This window comes from Schistocerca americana, chromosome X (assembly GCF_021461395.2).
Source record: "Schistocerca americana isolate TAMUIC-IGC-003095 chromosome X, iqSchAmer2.1, whole genome shotgun sequence".
NCBI lineage: Eukaryota > Metazoa > Arthropoda > Insecta > Orthoptera > Acrididae > Schistocerca > Schistocerca americana.
In genome coordinates this window covers 790,629,483-790,651,406 of record NC_060130.1, presented here as the reverse complement: position 1 = coordinate 790,651,406, position 21,924 = coordinate 790,629,483, and positions in this window count along the sequence as shown.

Sequence of the window (21,924 nt, the reverse complement as noted above, 5' to 3'; positions counted from 1 at the left end):
ACCAAGTTCAAAATGGTTCAAATGGCTCTGAGCAGTATGGAACTTAACATCTTAGGTCATCAGTCCCCTAGAACTTAGAACTACTTAAACCTAACTAACCTAAAGACATCACACACATCCATGCCCGAGGCAGGATTCGAATCTGCGACCGTAGCAGTCCCGCGGTTCCGGACTGCAGCGCCTAGAACCGCACGGCCACCACGGCCGGCCCTCACTAAGTATTACGAGGATCAGGCACAGGTTACTGCAGCCCGTTACAAGTTCTTTAGATTGCTGAAAAAGCCAGAACAGACATACTGTTCGTGGGTCACTGAACTTCAGGGTTTGACAAGACAGTACTATAGTGACGCAATGATTCATGATGCAATTACATATGATGTGCTAGAAAGTAGGTTTCTTGAACAAATTCTCAAAGATTCTGATCCTAGTTCAAACAAGTGTTACAAATTATTGAAAATCAGGACTCATGCGATAGTGCCGTGGAAAATTTTGAGGTAGCTCCCATTTGCAGTGTAATGCAAAGCGACAAAAAGGCATGGCCTTGCGACCGACCTCCGCGTGCGACGAGGCCACCCTACTATGGACAGAGTAAGCAAGTGTCAACACATGTGTCTGCTGTGAAATCCTGTCCCCGCTGCTTTTCCACACATAAAAGACAAAATTGCCCTTCGCGAAACACGACTTGCTTTGCTTGTGGAAAGCAAGTCACGTACAGTCCGTGCGCTTGCAACAGAAGAAGAACACTACCCACGTTCGTCTCGTAAGCTGGGAGCACCTTCTCACTCACGTTAGTGAATGCAGTTTTTTCTGAACTGGCTACCAGTACTAGTAATGACTAAATTCAAGATGTCCTTTCTCCCTGCCCAAGTACTGTGCAACGACAGTCGAAAAAACTGTTTGTGAACTTAGTCATTGCCGGACGCTGTGTGTGACTTCAGTTAGACAGTGGCTCTTCTGTTACATTGCTTAATTGTGACGCTTATGAACAGTTGGGCGCGCCACAGTTAACAAACTTTTGTGCATAACTTAGTGCATATAACGGTCAGGACATTCCAGCGCTTGGTACATGTAGTCTGACTGCCACATTCCAGTCTCACACCACAACAGTGACATTTACAATTTTGCGTTCGCGAGAACGTGAAAATATTCTTGGGTGGAATCATTTGATTTTTTTGATCTTCACGTTCAGGACAATGTACTTTCTGTTTCTGTTTTCAACCTAAAACACAGTGTTACTCAGTTGATTGAGGAGTTTCCTGATTTATTTTCTGAAGGACTTGGCAGAGCAAATAGTTTTGTGCACACATGACAATGAAGGACAATGCGCAATGTGAGGTTTTTCGGTCACGTCCTGTCCCTGATGCACTTAGAGACAAAGTTGCAAGTAAGCTTAAAGAATGGCAACGTAAATTGTATTATTGCTCCTATTAAAGCTTGTCAATGGGCTTCTCCCTTAGTGATCTTACCAAAGCCTTCTGGAAGACTTTCTCTTCTTGTTGTCTTTAAACCCAATGTGAATCCACAAGCAATAATTGATACTCATCTGTTGCCTCGCCCTGAAGAATTGATGAACAGGTTTGGTGCTGGCCGTTATTTTTCCCAAGTTGACTTACGCGATGAGTATTTGCAGATTACGTTAGATGATTAGTCTCAGAAAGTGTTCGTGGTCAACACAATGCGGCGTGTCGGGGTTTAATTTCTCGCCGGCCGGAGTGGTCGTGCGGTTCTAGGCGCTTCAGTCTGGAACCGCGCGACCGCTACAGTCGCAGGTTCGAATCCTGCCTCGGGCATGGATGTGTGTGATGTCCTTAGGTTGGTTAGGTTTAAGTAGTTCTAAGTTCTAGGGGACTGATGACCTCAGAAGTTAAGTCCCATAGTGCTCAGAGCCATATGAACCATTTAATTTCTCGTGTCTATTCGTCGTTGTCACAGTGCAGGCTGCAAATTAAAATTCACCTGCCTCAGAAAGGCGTCTGCTCAATGTCCCTTCACTCGGCAACGTAGATACTTACAAGATGATGTAAAAGCAGCGTTGATAAAAAACAGCACCAAATATCTACAATTACTGAGGCCGCGCAACTCTAGTTATGAAAGAAAGTTCTGTAGAAATACTGTCATCCAATTTTACCGGGCAGTAAGAAAATGGATTGGCTTCTGGAAAATAATGTCCGAAATTTCCACACAATAATGTTTATTTTGTACTTGATAACCAAAGAAAAAGTACTATTCAGTCCCCATTTAAACTATTGGCTATATCCTTCCAGTTTACGATTCATACACACATTTCACATGCACAGCAGCCAGAAATATGTCCAAACCCGACCCAAATTAAACAATTTTTTCACAGTCATTAATTTCACCACTAATATGAGTTATTACATTCGGCCCTTCTTGTGGATATATAAAAAGAAACTACTCGCAAAAAATATGCTCAGTAGTTGAATACTGAAACATTCCACGCAGATTCTATTAAGGCCAATATTGCACACGCGAATATCTGTCCAACAGATTTAGTCAAAACCTCTGAAACTTCGCCAAGCAGTCCTCAACAACAACTGCTGTCGACTTAGCTCACCAATAACTCAAACACTAAGTAATTCTTCATCATACACATTATTTTTACCGGCACTAGTAACATGACCGTCCATGTTCAAAGCTAGCAAGTGACTCCCTTCTTCCAGCCTCACTCCCAGTATAACTATGAGGTAATGAGCGTGAACCGTCTCAGTTCTGATTGGCTGACCATACTGACAGCCAATCAGAATACTCGCTCATGATCATACTTGCACCAAAACTGGCCTGCGCCAATCCTTATTCACAGTCGCATTTGTGTCGATCTGGCATGCATATATTAAAGTAATGTTTAATAAACGAAAACGAAAAGACAATAATTCTGGAAATATTCTTTAGATACAGATTTTACTCCATCTGACTTTCTGGCTGCTTTGTTACAATAGCAATCACACCTGGACATATGTCATCAGCTATGTGGGTAAATCCCCCTAGGATCACTTTCCCACAACAGGCTTGTGTAACTCTTGCAGGTTACTTAAGACGGTATATAATGCAATATTGAAATTTGACGAATGTCCCACATTCACACTCTCATTTACTCACAGGCTCACATAACACATAATAAAATAAATACAGATTTTATTAGTTCTTTCTGAAGTTATTGTAGATTTCACACTATGAAAATTGTAAGGTATTTGAAATTTTTAAATTAAATTTCAAAGAAATAATTCTATACCCTGATACTTCAGGTGAGTATTTCAATTGACAACCAAAAACAAGTCGTCATTGTTCCCACGTGAATTTCCTTTCTTAAGTGTAGTTTTTATAACTTTAAAGTAAATTTTTCTATCTCCGAAAACATGCCCGCTAGAAAATTCAGATTTTCACACTACCTTTCTATTAATAACAAGGTGCAGTATACAAATTTTGAAAGCGATTACACAAAAACTACCATCCTTTATTTAGATTCTTATAGGTGGTGAATGTACGTGTTCAGTCAGAGACATTAAATAGCTTTCCCACGACAAGCAGTGACAGAGGCACGGGTAGGCCGCTAGATGTCAGCCCCCGAAGTTACATACAGCAAGCTATCCTAATACAAACATTCGCTCGGAACAACTTGCGACGCTACAACACAATTAGGGCTATTCAGATTTCTGCTCTTACCCTTTGGCGGCGCTCTCGTGCTTATCATACTCCAATGCTACTTAAAACTGGTTACTGCAAAAGTTCCATTCTGTTGAAATTACTTGGACTATATTGTGGTGTCACGACGTACACCCTAGGAACATACTAGTGACCTTCGTACACTTTTTCAAGTATTTTTAGCTGCAGGTCTGAAGTGTCGCCTGAACAGAAATGGCCGTTTTCAGACTGAAATTCAGTACTTAGGTCATGTTCTTAATAGCTATGGTGTTCATCCCCTTCAATCACATTTGCTGCCCATTTGGGATTTCCTTCCCCGCGAAACGTGACGGAATTGCAGTCAGTTCTCCGGAAGATGAGATATTATATCCAGTTAATACCTAACACAGCCCAGATCGCGGCTCCATTGCATCGTTTGCGCCGGAAGAATGTGGACCAGGGTGTCATGACGCATTCCAGTGGCTTAAAAATCCTTGTTGAGTGACAGATGCCTTGTTAATTTTGATACCGTGAAGCCTGTGGTTTTGGCAGTGGACACTTCGGGATTGGAGCTGTGCTCTCTCACAGATTTGATTCACAAGACAGACTGATTGCTTTCGCTTACAAGTTATTGACCAAGACTGAATGTAACTATTCTCAAATCCCGAAGCAAGTGCTCGCTATTATCTATGGTGTAACAGAGTTTCACCATTATCTGTTTGGTCGGAAGTTTTACCTAGTAATGGACCGTAAGTCACTTCAGTCTTTGTTTCATCCATCCAAACATTTTCCACCACATATAGCTCAGAAGCCGCAACGCTGGGCTTTGTTATTGTCACAGTTTCAGTACGAAATATTTTGCTGGCCCATGTCGAAGCACGGAAATTCTGACGCCCTTTCTCTCCTTCCTGTTGGTTCTGAATCTGAATTCGATGCTACTGCTACATCTTGCTGTCAGGTCGATATGCAGGATACTGACCTTTTACAGAGTTTTCCAGTCCACTACAGGAAAATTGCACAGGCCGCAGAGGCAGATACTGACTTTAACTTTTGTTGCATTACATCCGTACTGTTTGGCGTCTTTCAGTGAAAAACATTCTGAATTCTTTTGTGCGCCGATATTTTGCTCGTCGACATGGCCTCTCCGTCCAGTACAATGCGATTTTATTGCAAAATGACTTTGAAAAATTCTGTGTGATTGTTCTTAAACGGTTGCAAAAAGATGTTTTGCGCTTGCTCCACCAATGACACTGGGGAATTGTACGCACAAAACAGTTGGCACGTTGGCACTGTACTCGGCCGGGCATTGAACAGATGACATCACAGTGTTGCGCTTGTACTGAAAGTCTATCAGCCCTGCTTCAGACGTTTTTAGCTTGGACAAAGTCTCAATTGCTGTGGCGACAGTGCATATTGACTTTGCTGGTCCCTTTTGGAACACTCGTTGGCTTATTGTTGTGGACTCTTTTAGCAGATATCCGTCTGCAGTGGCCATAAACTCGACTGCGAGGCTTTGTCATCTAGTTTTTGCTGGGAAGGTTCGACTGAAATTCTGGTTACAGACAACGGACCACTGTTTACAGCTCAGTACTTGGAAGAGTTTTCTACAGCTAATGGTATCACTCACCTTTCCAGTACTCCATTTGGTCCTCTGTCGAACGGAGAAGCTGAACGTTTTGTGCGTACGTTGAAACAATGGATGAACAAACTACGTGCCTCCCACACACTCGAGCAAGTGCTGCTGCTCTTCCTTGCAATGTACCACTCCCAGCCCCACGACGGTCCGTCACTAAATGAGAGAATCGCTGTGTAATGTTTCCTTAAATACTGACTGTAGATGGCGTTACTTATGTCATTTGTAATATTGTACTAAAATGCTGATCATCTGCATATCTAAGCATGCAGCACACTTCGTGCTAGTCTGACGTTTGTTACACGTCGTCTTCATGGCGTTGCAGTTTTAATGGCAGCACTGTATTATTCGCTCGGCAGTTCGCACAACCTCGTCACGTACGTAGCACACAGAAATGGTATTGTTTGCAGGAAGACAAATACCACACGAAGAGTGGAGCATGTAGCGACGCATGGAGCACCACAATTTGTCAGCGCAACGACCATTGTCGCGGCTCTCCTTGAGCCAACAGCTGAGAGTGGAGCGCCTATAGTGGTGCGTCCAACGACGACATTACACACGGGAGTAGCAGTAAGGCGTCTTTTCAGACGAGGCCCCTTTCTGCGTACAGCATCACGATGTGCATCTACATCTACATCTACATTTACACTCCGCAAGCCACCTAACGGTGTGTGGCGGAGGGCACTTTACGTGCCACTGTCATTACCTCCCTTTCCTGTTCCAGTCGCGTATGGTTCGCGGGAAGAACGACTGTCTGAAAGCCTCCGTGCGCGCTCTAATCTCTCTAATTTTACATTCGTGATCTCCTCGGGAGGTATAAGTAGGGGGAAGCAATATATTCGATACCTCATCCAGAAACGCACCCTCTCGAAACCTGGCAGCATGCTACACCGCGATGCAGAGCGCCTGTCTTGCAGAGTCTGCCACTTGAGTTTGCTAAACATCTCCGTAACGCTATCACACTTACCAAATAACCCTGTGACGAAACGAGCCGCTCTTCTTTGGATCTTCTCTATCTCCTCCGTCAACCCTATCTGGTATGGATCCCACACTGATGAGCAATACTCAAGTATAGGTCGAACGAGTGTTTTGTAAGCCAACTCCTTTGTTGATGGACTACATTTTCTAAGGACTCTCCCAATGAATCTCAACCTGGTACCCGCCTTACCAACAATTAATTTTATATGATCATTCCACTTCAAATCGTTCCGCACGCATACTCCCAGATATTTTACAGAAGTAACTGCTACCAGTGTTTGTTCCGCTATCGTATAATCATACAATAAAGGATCCTTCTTTCTATGTACTCGCAATACATTACATTTGTCTATGTTAAGGGACAGTTGCCACTCCCTGCACCAAGTGCCTATCCGCTGCAGATCTTCTTGCATTTCGCTACAATTTTCTAATGCTGCAACTTCTCTGTATACTACAGCATCATCCGCGAAAAGCCGCATGGAACTTCCGACATCTACTAGGTCATTTATATGTATTGTGAAAAGCAATGGTCCCATAACACTCCCCTGTGGCACGCCAGAGGTTACTTTAACGTCCGTAGACGTCTCTCCATTGATAACAACATGCTGTGTTCTGTTTGCTAAAAACTCTTCAATCCAGCCACACAGCTGGTCTGATATTCCGTAGGCTCTTACTTTGTTTATCAGGCGACAGTGCGGAACTGTATCGAACGCCTTCCGGAAGTCAAGAAAAATAGCATCTACCTGGGAGTCTATATCTAATATTTTCTGGGTCTCATGAACAAATAAAGCGAGTTGGGTCTCACACGATCGCTGTTTCCGGAATCCATGTTGATTCCTACATAGTAGATTCTGGGTTTCCAAAAACGACATGATACTCGAGCAAAAAACATGTTCTAAAATTCTACAACAGATCGACGTCAGAGATATAGGTCTATAGTTTTGCGCATCTGCTCGACGACCCTTCTTGAAGACTGGGACTACCTGTGCTCTTTTCCAATCATTTGGAACCCTCCGTTCCTCTAGAGACTTGCGGAACACGGATGTTAGAAGGGGGGCAAGTTCTTTCGCGTACTCTGTGTAGAATCGAATTGGTATCCCGTCAGGTCCAGTGGACACATGTCCATGTGTGGAGGCTCCAAGGAAAACAGAGGCTGCCAGAGGCTTCCTACTCTGCTTTGTATATGAAGTAAGTAAAATTTCGTTATGTGCTATCCTTTCACTTGTTGCAATGTTAATGGACAGCAATGTAAATCAGGATACTCGGACTGGGATTTGAGTCTCGCTGCACAACAACGCGAGTAAAGTGTCTTAACCATTGGCCACCGGACTCTGTACCAGTGTCCAGTGGGTGAAAGAGTGACGGAAATTTACTGACACTCTGATGTGGCAGGAGACTTGAAAGAAGTGACGCCACCAGTAGTCGACCATATGTTCGTCCTGAAGGTCGCCCCTGCGATGGGGTGAAACCGGTCGGCACTAAATAAATAAGAAACGCGATTAAGACTGTTTCCTTAATACCAAATTTATTTATAGTAATCGCTGTCACTCCACAACCATGTTTTCCAAAAATTAAAAATAAAATTACGTGGTACAGAAGCTATATTTGAATGAAATTCGGTAGGACGACGGTTCAAACCCGCGTCCGGCCATCCTGTTTTAGGTTTTTCGCGATTTACCTAAATCGCTTAAGGCAAATGTGGGGAAGGTTCCTTCGAAAAGGCACGGCCTGTTTCTTTCTTCATCCTACCCTAATCCGAGATTGTGATCCGTCGCTAATGACCTCGATGTCGACGGGACGTTAAATATTCCTCCGCCTCGGAATGAAATGAGTGACTTCCAAAAATAGCAAGGTCGTGCTGAAAAGTAATGCCTCTGAATTTCTTATGTGAAAACTCTTTAAGCACTTTACATAAAACAAACGTTGTTAATATTCTACATCTCCATTCTTCATGTCTACATATTTTGAGCCCTCTGCCGCCAGAGGGCGCCGAATTGTAGTGTGTAATGTGGCGACGTGTAACGTAACAACGTCGGTGATGGCAAACAGCGTGCTGTAATTGAGTTTCGATTCGGAAGATTTCGTCCACTCACGGAGACCCTTCTCCTTCAGAAAGATATTCCGCTGCAACACCTACAACAGTCCGATGCCTTGGGTTCACTGTCATTGATCACCTTCCATAGAGTCCCGACTTGGCCCCATCCGATTTTAATCTCTTTCTAAAAGTTAAAGAATACCTTCGAGGACTTGACCTTTATAGTGATGAAGCGTTGCAAACAGATGTGAGGCTGTGGCTCCATCAAAGATTCTACAGTGACGGTATCAACAACCTGTTCTTTCATTGGGAGATATGTGTTCATACCCATGGTGACTATTTTAAGAAATAAATATTTAGGCAGGAAGAAGAAATATGTAGAATTTAATAATTTTTTTATTTAAAATGACGTAAGAGTTTTCACATACAAAATTCGGAAGCACTACTTTTCAGCACGCCCTCGTACTATTGAGTACGAGGCATAAACACTAAAAAAGTGCAATGTAGACAGTTTTATAACAAAGATACTGAAGTTCCCTCAGAATTAGTTACTTCGAGAATTAGAACTACCTGCAACTATCTCGCATACAACACATTAAGTTTTAACATTGTGGTGAAATTTTTTATGTTAAAAGCAATTTATCTACCTTTCATTGCAATCTTACTTTCAAAAAAATCGATAATGCCCTGGGGTTGCTGTATGAAGGTAAATGCAATTTGGTTCGTGAAATGAATGTGTCATAACAATGGGAAATATAGATAACCGACGACAATGCAGTAGCTTTGACGAACATTTCATCATACATCTGACGGACGGAACACGACCGATATCCACGTATTTCTAGGTCCACTTCCAAAATCTGTAATAAAGTACATTGACTGATAGAATCAGGTTGCTTATCACTCGTGAGCGAACACATCACTCACATTTATCTCTGCAAATGTCACATAGATAACAACTGATAAACGCCGTACCACGTTGCTCTTGAACACAATTTTTCAGGAAAGGGAGTAATAAAAATCGCGGCCATGTTATTGAAGGCTCAAACACGAACTATTGATAAAGAGCGACTGGCGTTTGCAGACTTCTGGGAGCCTTCGCTGCACCATCCCAAACTTGTCTGTCGTTGGTTCTAAACCCAGTCTCGGCTCTTGTACATATAGGGGATTAGACGTCATTTTATGCACGCAAGCACCAGAAATGATGATGACGATATCATTATCGTCAGAATACTTATAATATGCAGAAAGTGTGATTAATATTCGATGCGCATCGTGGGTTTGTAGTATAACAAATTACTAAAATCATTAAGAAATATCCACAGTAGTTTGTAGAAATAATTTAGCCTTGTAAAAGCGACATTAAAACAAAGAAAATCGCTAATACAAAAATGGCTCAAATGGCTCTGAGCACTATGGGACTTAACATCTGAGGTCATCAGTCCCCTAGAACTTAGAACTACTTAAACCTAACTAACCTAAGGACATCACACACATCCATGCCCGAGGCAGGATTCGAACCTGCGACCGTACCGATCACGCGGTTCCAGACTGAAGCGCCTAGAACCGCACGGCCACACCGGCCGACCTCGCTAATACACAAAAGATTTCAATGGAATGTAAGTTACGTGGTTATCCGATTACTGATGAAAGATATATGAACCAGCCAGTGTGGCCCGGCTTAGAAAGTAATACTCAAAGTCTGTGGGATTAGTCATGACTTAAAATCTCATTCAACAAACATGTCATTGTCATTCAAAATACGGGGAAACTCCGAGGCCATACAAAGGCACCACTCTTGTCAGAGTATGAAAGACACACCAATACAACGTCCTGCGGTATTAGTGACAAATTGTTTGTGCTTCTACAGGAATATGCAATACCTTTGTGTGGAGAGGTTATAGGTGTTTCTTGAGTAGGTGAAATGCGATTTGTGATGGTATAACACCTGGATTTAACGAAATTCTCTGTAGCATTTGCGAAAACTATAACACCCAGAACGAGTGGCCCGAATGACTCTATTCTTAGAAGTATGTAAAGCGGTTTATCAACTGGTCTGTACTGCCGTTGTAGACGCCTGGAGTGCTGTATGCACCTAAACCAGTTTGCAACAACAGTGATATTCGGTCCAGTTTTACCTGGTTGGTTGATGACATTATGGATGCAAGTGTTTCCCATAACATTTTACGACGGCGTGCTGAAAAGTAATACCTCCGAATTTTTTGTTCTGTTCTCTAAATCGGTTGAGGACCTACCTCCATGGCTGAGGTCGCTAACGCACGCTTGTGCGGTAGCGTTCGACCCGGGGTTAGCAGGTTCGAATCCTATTGATGCACAAAACATTCGCCGCCAGTATTTGGCCGACAAGGGAAGGAGAGATGGTGGCGTAGAGTTTCTGATCACCAAGCCTTGCGCCAACGCTCACCAAAACTCACCGCAGTGTCTCATGACGTGAGGGCACGTGACGCTGTTGATGGTGATCCGTCCGGCGGATGGGGACGTTAAGCGTGACAGCTCCCTTGGTGTTATTCGCGAGGAGTAGGCTACATACACACACACACACACACACACACACACACACAATGCGGTATTACAGATATTGCAATGGGGCAAGTTTCGAATAAATAAACAAAAACAAATCGATTGAAGTATTATTGTCATGCATACTACTTGGTTGACTTTCTGGCTTCGCTGACGCAAGTTACAACCCTCTGCCGCTAGAGGGCTCCGAATTGTAGCCCGTGACAAGGCAGTGTGTAACGTAATTATGTAAAACTGAAAGCACGAATTCGAAGCGGACATCCACACTTGGAGCACTCTCTCCTTCAGAATGACAATGCCAGACCACACACGAATGCTGAGACATCTGCAACAATCGGGCGCCTTGGGTTCAATGTTATCGATTATCCTCCATACAGACTCGACTAGGCCCCATCCGATTTTCACCTTTCCAAAACTTAAAGAACACCTTCGAGGACTTGATCTTGATAGTGATGAAGCATTGGTGAGGTTATGGCTCCATCAACAAAGTCACATATTCTAGTGACAGTATCAACAAACTGGTCTCTCATTGGGAGAAATGTGTTTGCCGACAGGGCGGCTATGTTGGAAAAGAAATAGGTAGACATGAAAAATATGGCCCCTCCCGCCGGTGGCTCGAGTCCTCCTTCGGGCATGGGTGTTGTTCTTAGCATAAGTTAGTTTAAGTAGTGTGTAAGTCTAGGAACCGATGACCTAAGCAGTTTGGTCCCTTAGAAATTCACACACATTTGAACATGAGGAATACCGAGCGAGGTAGTGCAGTGGTTAGGACACTGGACTCACATTCGGGAGGACGACGGTTCAAACCCTCGTCCAGCCATCCTGATTTAGATTTTCTATGATTTCCCTAAATGGCTTCAGGCAATTGCTGGGCTAGTTCCTTTGGAAGGGTACAGCCTACTTCCTTCCCCATCCTTCCCTAATCCGGTTGGGCAGATGACCTCACTGTTTGGTCCCCTCCAGTGAATCAATCAACCAGAGACGTCTACAGACCTTAAAGTAACTTTGGCGTGCCACAGGGGAGTGTTATGGGACCATTGCTTTTCACAATATATATAAATGACCTAGTAGATAGTGTCGGAAGTACCACGCGGCTTTTCGCGGATGATGCTGTAGTATGCAGAGAAGTTGCAGCATTAGAAAATTGTAGTGAAATGCAGGAAGATCTACAGCGGATAGGCACTTGGTGCAGGGAGTGGCAACTGACCCTTAACATAGACAAATGTAATGTATTGCGAATACATAGAAAGAAGGATCCTTTATTGTATGATTATACGATAGCGGAACAAACACTGGTAGCAGTTACTTCTGTAAAATATCTGGGAGTATGCGTGCGGAACGATTTGAAGTGGAATGATCATATAAAATTAATTGTTGGTAAGGCGGGTACCAGGTTGAGATTCATTGGGAGAGTCCTTAGAAAATGTAGTCCATCAACAAAGGAGTTGGCTTACAAAACACTCGTTCGACCTATACTTGAGTATTGCTCATCAGTGTGGGATCCATACCAGATAGGGTTGACGGAGGAGATAGAGAAGATCCAAAGAAGAGCGGCTCGTTTCGTCACAGGGTTATTTGGTAAGTGTGATAGCGTTACGGAGATGTTTAGCAAACTCAAGTGGCAGACTCTGCAAGACAGGCGCTCTGCATCGCGGTGTAGCATGCTGCCAGGTTTCGAGAGGGTGCGTTTCTGGATGAGGTATCGAATATATTGCTTCCCCCTACTTATACCTCCCGAGGAGATCACGAATGTAAAATTAGAGAGATTAGAGCGCGCACGGAGGCTTTCAGACAGTCGTTCTTCCCGCGAACCATACGCGACTGGAACAGGAAAGGGAGGTAATGACAGTGGCACGTAAAGTGCCCTCCGCCACACACCGTTAGGTGGCTTGCGGAGTATAAATGTAGATGTAGATGTAGAACCAACCAACATGAAGAATGAACATGTAGAATGAGAGTAACGTTTGCTTTCTATTCCTGTCATATTCCGTCCATTCTTGGAGGAACATAGACATATTAATAACTTGAATACAATGTATTAATTTTCTACAATAATATTTATTAGTTCGTTATGAACCGGCTTTTGGCTTCTTAGGCCATTGTCAGATAACTTAATGCTGAACACATAGTCTACACAACTTCAGCGAGAATTCATAGCTGCACCAAGAATGCTGTACACAGGTATGACATTTTATGACTATATCAATACAAAACACAATTGATAGAGGACAAGTTACTCTCTCACCTATTTTTCGTATATGGAAAATTATTAAAGATTTTATTACAACTTTACGCACCTTGATCGAGACTCTATAAAGTTCAAAAAATGGTTCAAATGGCTCTGAGCACTATGCGACGTAACTTCTGAGGTCATCAGTCGCCTAGAACTTAGAACTAATTAAACCTAACTAACCTAAGGACATCACACACAGCCATGCCCGAGGCAGGATTCGAACCCACGACCATAGTGGTCGCTCGGTTCCAGACTGTAGCGCCTAGAACCGCACGGCCACTCCGGCCGGCACTCTAAAAGCATGAGGTATTTTTATGGTTCTTAGTTCGTAGAAACAGCATGTTGGAAGTTGAAAGGAATTGGCGGCGAGCCCATCCCTAGTAGATCTTGCTGGACAGGCCCACAGCCATGCAGGGCAGACAGAGCAGCCCCTAGTCGAGACAGGTCTCCAGCAGGACAATGCCACTATACCCGCATTGGCGCCAGCCGAAGGTTGGGCTGGGGGCGACAGACTGAAGGGACGTGTCTACACAGTGGAGTCGTAAACTAGGCATTGTGTGCAGAGCCACAAGTAATAAACATTCACAAGTTTTCATGTGCACCGATACTGCAAATAGGCCTGTGACTCACTTCCATTGGCTGCCTCAGTTGTATAAGAAACTGCAGCGTCTGAGAAACATTTAGAGATAGAGTCTTTATTACACCTCATTGCTAGGACTAACATGCTCCAAGGCACTGGCGATTTAGATAAAGATCTCTAAGATTGTATCTGCTTGTTGCTGCGGGAAGCGACACAAAATCAGAGAATAACATCTTCTCCCTCTGCGAAAACTGAAAAAAGCCAGTAATTGGCGGTTTCTTTTTTTTTTCCAGAGATGCAGGTTTCTTAACTCGTGTGCTGGTTCGACATGAGTTTCTACTGTCGTGTAGGAGGGGAGATTTAGCGCCTCTAAAGCCCTGTGATTCGCTCAGGATGGGGTAAAGGTGGTGTCATTCATGCACTTTGTGGAAAAACGGAATCTTTTTAATCCGGAGAGGTGCAAGGCACTCGGGTTCTGGACTTCGGTCTGGAAGGGACTTCTGGTTGATGCTCTGGCATGTGTGGTTGGTGTTTGGGACCTGTCCTAAGACTGACTTCACTTATTAGTAGTTTAGATTGGGGAGCCTGTGGTGAAGATCTTACTGTACCGACAGTGTGACTTCAAACGTCTCCGACTACTTGTTTGCTGAGGGCACACTTACTCGTTTTTGGTTTACCAGTCTTGACGAAAAATGGTTCAAATGGCTCTGAGCACTATGGTACTTAACTTCTGAGGTCATCAGTTCCCTAGAACTCAGAACTACTTAAACCTAACTAACCTAAGGACATCACACACATCCATGCCCGAGGCAGGATTCGAACCTGCGACCGTAGCGGTCGCGCGGTTCCAGACTGTAGCGCCTAGAACCACTCGGCCACTCCGGCCGGCACCAGTCTTGACGTTTGGTCCCCTTGTTCGCTCTATGATATGAGTGAGCCAAATTGGTCCTTGGTACGACCAGCGAACGGGTGTGTCACATACTGAAATCTATCGTGATTTCAGGGCTCTGGTAGAGAGTAAATTGCGATCCGCCTGCCTGATCGCTAGACCGTGAGAATTTGCATTTCTTTCGTGGCCGCCATCGATTCACAGGTGCCGTCTTACGCCTCGCCTCTGCCACACACATCTCGCCAGCTGCAAGTTACATCGCTGCACGATGCAAACAGGGTAACGTATTGCTGCTCCGGCCTTGTCAGGGCGTACAGATCTCAACAGCCGCTTGCTCTCAGCTGCACCTATCTAGAATTCTGTAGATTATCAATCAAAGTCTGCTCAGCGTCAGATTAATTCAGATTGCGTTATCCACATTTTTAGGGCCACAGTACTTGACCCTTCTGCCACCCAGGATCCTTGTCCATTGTTCTCTTAACCCAACTGTTAGTTGTTTATTGTATTTAATCAATAACTATAATTTACGTCTGTTTTCTTCAAAAAACAAATGTTGTTAGTAAATTTTACTATATTCTCGATCATTTTAGACATTTTCGACGACCCTTGCGCAGAATTTTGAATTTATGGTGCCTTCTGTGACCGTCAGATAGTAGATAGTGCTGCATAGTGAAGTTTCTGTTCCCCAAGTTTAATGTGGTGCACAGGGTAGAATAGGTTTGCGTTGCTGGCGCCTAGACGTAGTACTAATATTTAATTATTATATGTATGTATTTTCATGTTGTGGTTGTGACTTCTGTGTCACTTGCTTGTTTGTTTCTGACGGGGAACGGCGTTGTGCTGATTTGTTAGGACAGATTGAGATTTTTGTTTGTTAGCATAGATAAGCATTCTGTTATTTGAATTCGTTGTCAGGAACTAGGAATCGGTAGCTCGTGGGGGCATAATTTAGAGTAGAATCTGTGTGGCATAGGAAAGTGTAGTGTTTAAATTCGTTTGGGTCCGAATTAGAGTGCATGCTTACAAGAAGCAAGGCACGCTTGCTCCAGAGTAGCGGAAGTAATTGTGTTTTGTTAACCATGGATCCTCGTCAGATTATTAGCGGTGACCGGGCAGATATTATACGGGATTCTCAAGTAAATACAGTTGCAGATCGGGCAGAAATGTCGAACGTAGGACCTGCAGAGTATGTCCACATGTCTCAGTCAAGTGACGAAAGTGAACGGGAGACCGCGGCAGAACGAAATGTAGGCGCTGCTGGTACTAGACACACCATCAGTGAAACTGGAAGACCGGAATCACGAACGAAACGTCACAGTAAGATAGAATCTCGTTCATCTAGTACGGAAGGTGCTAGCGGTGGATCTCAGTTTGAGGCTATCATGCAATTCATGCAAGAGGCAGAAAGGAAGAGACAAGAGGCAGAGAAAAAGAGACGGGAGGAAGAGGAGGAAAGATACAAATTAGTCATAAGAACGGTCACAGACGGTATAGATGGAGTCAAGAAAGAGATCGCAGGAATCCAACAAGAACTAGATAATGTCAAGGAAACGACAGTAGAAACGCGTGATGCCGCGGACCAGGCAAAGTGCGATGCCAAAGCAGCGCGACTGGTGGCGCAAATAGCACGAAAGGATGCGTCAGTGGGTAAAGAACAAGTTAAACTGGCAAGAACTGAGGTGTGTAAGACATTAGAGGCACTTGCAGCTCTCCTAAAGCAAGGCGAAAAAATAGTTCAAGAAATGCAGGAAAAAATGAGTGAGGCGACGAAGCGAATTAAACAGATAGAAATCAAACAAGCCGAAATCTCTGAAGTTAAAGATCAGGAGACCCGAGTAGCCGCGAAACAAAATGAGCTGGCTCAGGACGTTCGGCAGGTACATGAGCGGGCAGCGCAATTGCAAACACAAACTCGTCCGGTAGAGCGCTATCGGGAGGAAGGGGCGAATGCAGCAGAAAAAGCTCCTGCCGCGGCGGAACGCGTAATAGAAAATGCTCCGCCGGTGACACGCAGCATGTCAGAGACCGAGCCGAAAAACAATTTTACACGTCTACAGACGTCAGAAACGATATTACGTGAATCTGACAATACGAGGGGACACCATAACTGTGCACGAGGATCGTTTGGGCACGAATACATGGAATCAGGCGCTGCAGACGAGAGGGAAAATTCGTACGGCGGAAACGTCGAACCCTTCGGCCACACACTTTTCTTGACCATCCAGAATTTTCAAGTCGACAGGGAGGCAAACAACGCATTGCATCAAAAGACCTGGATGGCACAGTACGATCACGTGCTACCAGAATCTTGGCAATTGAAGTACAAGCTCCAGTTTATCTGTGGCTTCTTAGAAGGGTGGATTGCAGAACACGTGCGCGGAGTTGCGGAGAGTTGTCGCTCCTACCAAGAATTTAAGGACGCATTCCTTAGCGTATACTGGTCGCAAGACACACAGGAGAGGATAAAACAGGAGATCATGTTAGGAAAGGACATAGAAGCGTCAGGATTCCGCAGTCCTGTCAAATTCTTCGAGTCCCTGGTCAAGAAGAACCGATTCTTGGATCAACCATACACTCCCCAAGAAATTATCAGGCACTGCTACGTTAAATTACCATTACGTTACCAGCAACTGCTCATCGGTAGATGCAGCGACTCAATCGAAGCTTTAAAGAGGGCACTGTGCGAACTCGAGTACGTGAATGAAATTCACAACTTGCGGGGAAGAAGTAGAAATAATGACCGTAACTGGCCAGATTTGCCAGAGAGGAATGACGATGGCCGAAATGGGGGAAAACATCGACCGAATCGAAATCAAAATTCAAGCTTCAATTGGAATAACCAGCCATCATGGGAAAATAGCAGAAGACGAGGAAATTATAATAATAATAATAACAACAACAACAACAACCACTACCGGCGAAACGGAAACTGGAGAGAGCAATAGAACTCGAACCAGGGCCAGCAGGATTCTAGGGACCAACAGCAAAGCAATAGCAGGACATACAACAGTCAAGGTCAATGGAATGACCAACGAAGCGAATATGTGGAACTGAGGCCACCTAACTAACCCATCGCAGGGGCCACGCAGAGAAAATTCAAACAGGAATTGACAAACAGCCGCTGCGGACTCAGCTCAAAACAATGCCGCAGAAACTATCGGAACGAGCGATATTAGCCTGTTAGAATATGAAGATCCAAGAGAACTGCTACGGGGGGAAAACGAGATCATGACACAACCGGATTTCACACCAGCATTCACATCACAGTCGGAAAGGTCAATGTAACTGGGATTGTGGACAGTGGAAGCCAAGTGACGGCGATATCGGATTCGGCATACAAGTAATGCACTGCGAATCATACTTGGCCGGCACTCACGCTGAAGAAAACGAGAATCACAGGCACTCTGAGAGGGAAGCATACAGAAGTGCAGTTACAAACCAGGTTGACGTTCAGCTGTCAAGGGCATAATTTAGAAGCGAATTTTCTGGTCGTCCCTTCTTTGGCAATTGAGATAATATCTGGCATGGATTTTCTAAATCAACAACAGGCCATATTGGACCTAGGGCGAGGAGAACTGACTTTAGATAAAGACGGCGCCATGAAGATTTCCTTCGCAGACCACGCAATACGTGCCTACGTCCCTGCCGAATGCCTCAGTCTAAACTACGCAGAATAAAGAGGGGAAGCAAAAAATCAATAGTAGCACCATGAGTGCAGCTGCAACACTCAAGATGTTGAGCAAATTCGAGGAGAGGTGCGCGATGCTATTGATCACATGCTAGGGAATTTAGTAAACATCCCGACGCAGCAAAAAGAAAAGTTTGAGGGAATATTAAAGGATGTCTTTCTACCAAAAACCGGAGCAATCCGAAATTTCATGTCTGCGTTTCGGGTGCGGTAACACACTAAGTTCTTCGTGCCTCCATACCAAATCCCACACGCCTACGGACAAAAGGTTTCTTTCGAGCTCAAGAGGATGCTTGACGAAGACATCATTCAACCAACAAGCTCCACGTACAACAACACACTCACAGTGGTAGAGAAGGCTGACGGCTCGATCTGTTTGGTGCTGGATTCGCTACAAGTTAATACAAACATTGAGCCGGAGACAGATCGTCCAGAAAAGCTGGAGGAACTCCTGCAAAATTTCCATGGTGTTACGGTTTTTCGTCTCTTGACTTGCGGTCCAGTTTCTGGCAAATTATGCTCCACCCAGACTGCAGGAAATACACGGCGTTCCTTGCATTCGGGAAATGCTATCGATTTAAACGTCTGCCGGCCGGTGTGGCCGAGCGGTTCTAGGCGCTTCAGTCCGGAATCGCGCGACCGCTACGGTCGCAGGTTCGAATCCTGCCTCGGGCATGGATGTGTGTGATGTCCTTAGGTTAGTTAGGTTTAAGTAGTTCTAAGTTCTAGGGGACTGATGACCTCAGATGTTAAGTCCCATAGTGCTCAAGCCATTTTTTTATTTAAACGTCTACCATTCGGGATAAACGTGTCTTCAAACGGTTCAAATGGCTCTGAGTATTGTGGGACTTAACATCTGAAGTCATCAGTCCCCAAGCCTTAGAACTACTTAAACCTAACTAACCTAAGGACATCACACACATCCATGCCCCAGGCAGGATACGAACCTGCGACTGTAGCAGCAGCGCGGTTCCAGACTGAAGCGCCTAGAACCGCTCGGTCACAACGGCCGGCAAACGTGTCTTCATCTGCCTTCATCAGAGCACTCGATAGCATCTTAAACGATTCCACTGAGCAAAGGATCACCACCTACGTGGACGACCTCTTGATAGGAGAACCGGCATGGAGTGGAGACAATGCGTTCCTCAGAGAAATCCTACACACTTTCAAAGAAAGCGGCGTAACCGCCAACATCACGAAGTCATGCACCTCACGAGTGAAATTCCTTGGACATATCATTACCGCGGAAGGAATCACACCAGACCCGGACAAAATCGAGGCAATTACGAAATTTGCTACGCCAAGAACCAAGAAACAACTACTTGGCTCCCTTGGCATCGAAAATTTCTATAAACGATTCGTCCATGTGAAGAAATTAGCGACACCGCGGCTATGCCAGCTCAGAGGAAAAAATACGCCATGGGAATGGGACGACGTGGCGGAAGATGAATTCCAAGGCCTCAAAGCCGCGCTGATTAATGCCCAAATTCTTTCGCACTCCAACCTGGAGGAGGACTTTTGCATGGCGTCAGACAGCTCCTACTCTGGGATTGCTGTAGTGGTTTCCCAACGATGTCAGCAAGGGGAAAACATGGTGCACAAAACCATTGCTTTTGGAAGCCTCAGCAAGTGTGAAAGAAATTATTCGGTTACTGAATTAGAAGCTTTGGCGGTTGTTTTCGGCTTCGGGAAATTTCGTTTTTTCTTGTATTGGAGAGAAACGAGAGTATACACCGACCACAAAGCCTTGGAATTCCTACTCAAAGCTAAACGCCAAACAGTCGTCTAACGAGATGGGCACTCTAGCTCCACGAGTATGACTTTTCGATCATACACATACCAAGGAAGGAGAGCATCTTTGCGGATGCGCTGTAATGTTCAGCTGTGGGGCTAGAAACAAGTGAGGCTAACCCACTGGAAGACGAACACTGCACCTTGTTCTATATGAAGAAGGTTGCATTTGAGAATTATGTAACCCTGAGCCTCAAGGACATCACCAAGAAGCAGGACAAGGATCCAGGTCTATTTGCTCTACAACAGAGAGTGAAAAACAATAGGGAATCAAAATTGAGGCAGTTATACTTAGTACGAAAAGGCATTCTGTTCTTTCGAAGTGAGGGAGAAGAAGCGCCCTGGCGCGTTTGCGTTCCAGATGAACTGGTGAACAAGATCATCTGATACACTCACATGAGTTACGCACATTTTGGATCCAGGAAGTGCTACTGAAAATTACGCACGCTGTGCTATTTCAAGAATATGGACAGAAGAATCAGGAGGGTTTTGGCTGTCTGCTAAGCGTGTCAGAAGTCAAAGAACGTCACTGTGGCAACGCAAGCACCTCTATATCCCACCATCCCATCAAAGTTGAAGCAGTAACAGATTTAATGGGATCACTCGTGCGAACAAATAGAGAGTACTGCTATATCCTTGTGGAAGTAGAGCTGACACTCAAATATGTCACTTTAACCCCGCTCAAGAAAGCAACTGTGCAATCAGTATGTAGAGTATTCTGCAAGGAGTTCCTCACGGAAGTCGGCCAGGTCGACAGGATCATCTCCGAAAATGGATCTCAATTCCGGTCAGAGAAGTGGAAAGAGATGTTGCGGAAACTCAGAATCAAACCCATATTCGCTTCCATACGACATCCACAATCGTCGTCAGCAGAGAGAGTGATGAAAAGTCTGGGAAACCTCTTCCGTATCTACTGCTCGAAACGACACGCCACCTGCGATATATTCCTACGTGACTTCCAGGACGTGATGAACGAGTTGCCACACGGTGTCATCAAAATAGCACCAATAACAGTTCTCAAGAACAGGAAACCCACAGATCTTATCCGTGAAGTTGTAAATTTTCCCCCGTGAACTCGAGAACAACACCAACGAGTTGTTGACCTTACGCTCGGGAGATTGCGTGAGACAGCAGAGAAACGGAAAGAGAGTTGGGATAGAAAAGCACGCGAGAGAGAGTACCGAATTGGGCAAAAAGTGCTCGTTAGAAGTATCCGTCTATCTAACAAACAGAAACAGCCGTACCACATATTCTATCCCATCTATTATGGACCTGTCTGTGTCCGGAGAATCGCTCACTTGAACGTTCTGGAGCTAGAGACCTCGAAATTAAGGAAATCTCTTGGCATCCACCATGTCTGTCATGTCAAGCCATTCGTAGAACAAGTGTACATAGTAGATTTATAGATCAGAGAAGATGCAGTATGTAAATACATCTACATCTACATACATACTAAGCAATCCACCATACGGTGCGTGGCGGAGGGTACCTCGTACCACAACTAGCACCTTCTCTCCCTGTTCCACTCCCAAACAGAACGAGGGAAAAATGACTGCCTATCTGCTTCTGTACGAGCCCTAATCTCTCTTATCTTATCTTTGTGGTCTTTCCGCGAAATATAAGTTGGCGGTAGTACTGCAGTCAGTCTCAAATGCTGGTTCTCTAAATTTCCTCAGTAGCGGTTCACGAAAAGAACGCTCTGCAATGTTACTCCCAAATATTTAATGGACGTGACTGTGTCAAGCGCTACACTACTAATGGAGTATTCAAACATTACGGGATTCTTTTTCATATTTATCTGCATTAATTTACATTTATCTATATTTAGAGTTAGCTGCCATTCTTTACATCAATCACAAATCCTGTCCAAGTCATCTTGTATCCTCCTACAGTCACTCAACGACGACACCTTCCCGT